At 39.2% G+C, this 2,083-nt stretch overlaps 1 long non-coding RNA gene across 1 annotated transcript; it reads right to left on the bottom strand.

Moving 5' to 3' along the window:
* Window positions 1–327: 327 nt before the first annotated feature.
* LOC119015543 lies at window positions 328–1,873 on the bottom strand. The gene is made up of 3 exons (XR_005073384.1): window positions 1,755–1,873; window positions 637–688; window positions 328–428 (listed from the first exon to the last, which is right to left on the bottom strand). It is a non-coding gene; the product is annotated as an uncharacterized LOC119015543 (long non-coding RNA).
* Window positions 1,874–2,083: the final 210 nt, after the last annotated feature.

Here is a 2,083-nt window from a genome sequence, read left to right on the forward strand (position 1 = left end):
AGATTACAGTGCCTGGGGTGATACAGATATAGTTTATCAGGCCATCAGTGTCACCTGCTGGAAGGTGTTGGATCTCTGCATAACAAGCAAACTGTATGGTTGACAATCTAAACATCTAGATAACATTGACTGACGTGTGCAGATAATGGAAATATGCAGACATCTTCATGTGTCAGTTGGTAGACCTGTTTTTTTCTTTAGATATCCTCTGTTTAGCCAGACACTTGGCTAGAGTTCAGAAAAGATCATGATTTGGTTTGAAACACCTGTTTTTGCAGGAGATTTTCCAATACACCTGTTTCTTTTTTGACACAAACACAAAAGAAAATTGTCTGAAGTCTCCTTGAAAAATCGACATCAGGGTAACTTCATACCATGAAATATCAGCTTGTTTCACACTCAGAATTATTTCCTCAAACTGCTTCCACCTACCAAGACACAAACCGGGTTTTATATAAGTAATGTGAATGTGATATTACATGTTTTGTATATCAATATGGTAGTTACCTATTACATGAACTTTTTCAAACAGTAGCACAGAGCAACATTGTACAGCAACACTTTTTTCCCAACAGCATATTTCTGCTGTTTAAACTACCATCAAGACACTGGATTTAAAGATTTCTCCTTTCATACCTTATGGTGATTCCAGAATTCAGTCATGAAGCATTTCTGGCAGCTGATCAGCCTTAAAAAAAAAACAAAAAAAAAAACGTTCAACTACCACACAAGCTAGACTTAAAGATCTTCTGAACTACAATTCTGAAACACAAAATGCCTTGGATGTTTTAGAACGCACAGTTTAAAAGAAGAGTTTATGATTTAGCATAACATTGCTCAATAACCATTCGTAATATTATCATTTTCATAACACCTTACAAAAACTGTGACAATTGAATATTGGGGATATGCCCCCCCAATTTACACTCCTGCATTCAGATTTCTTTCCATCAACCTAGGCAGTGACACTGATCCCAGACACTGAAAACAGTAACTGTTTGTCTGATCTTGTCATTAAATTGATTCCTGTTGGGGAGTATGAATAACAAAAAATAAAATCAGTATTTGCCACACCATAGATTGCATACGTAAATCCATTGCTTAGTAACCTTCCCACTTGACGCTCAACCCTTTCAATCTAGAACTGCCCCTGTACTGCTGACAGAAAGGATTGAAAAGCCACGGTATCAATCATGCCTCCAGGTGACGCTGTTTGTCGGGGGAAGAAAAAAAAATATATAACAAATTAGCATCTGTCAGAGGTTGTCAGACAGAGAGCCACAATACTAGGTCAACAGCTGTCAGGGATTTGATTAAAGTGGCTGCCAAATAAATGCAAAAAGCCTAAAAAAAAATAGATTGCAACTCAATTAGAAATGCATTACCAACAGATCACTTCTGTCCTGGATGCTGACAAAACAATTTACAGACCATTGACAAAGTTATTCTAATTATGTTTCAGCCACAGTATTTATGTGTTTTAAATCTAAAAAGCAGTGCTTGTCTGGCTTTGAAAGTGCACATAATTGCTAGTTTTACTTTGGAAATGTGACTCATTAAAACAGTCTTTTGTTGAATTCTGAAGCTGGTCAAAGTAAAAGCAGAACAACATTTTTTGGGATAGAGTCTTAGCTTTACAAGCAGTTGTGATCCTATAAATACTGCTTCGAAGAGACTGACAGGCAGTGAAGGCACCGGCCTTAATATACATCCTTGTCACCAACCTTACTACTCGCCATCAAATCCATACTTACCTATTCCGATGGAGAGCAGGCACTGTGACTTATCGGGGTCCCTGCTGAAGGCGATGCTTATGGTGAGTGATGTCCGGGACCCACGCCTGGCTGGTCACTCTGAGAGCCTTCTGTCTCGCCGTTGTTATGTATCCGTTCTCCACCCTCCCTCCCTCCTCTTCTCAGTTTCAGCAATCGGAGGTCATCAGGGGAACTGTCAGCATGCAATTTCACACCAAAAGAATTGTGGCATGCGGTTGCAGGGAGACAAGCAAATGGAGTGTCCTGCCAAAAGCAATGAGACCATATGCTACTTCAAGTGCAGTGGCTTAATGAACACATCTTGATTT

Source organism: Acanthopagrus latus, chromosome 24 (assembly GCF_904848185.1).
Source record: "Acanthopagrus latus isolate v.2019 chromosome 24, fAcaLat1.1, whole genome shotgun sequence".
NCBI classification, from domain to species: Eukaryota; Metazoa; Chordata; class Actinopteri; order Spariformes; family Sparidae; genus Acanthopagrus; species Acanthopagrus latus.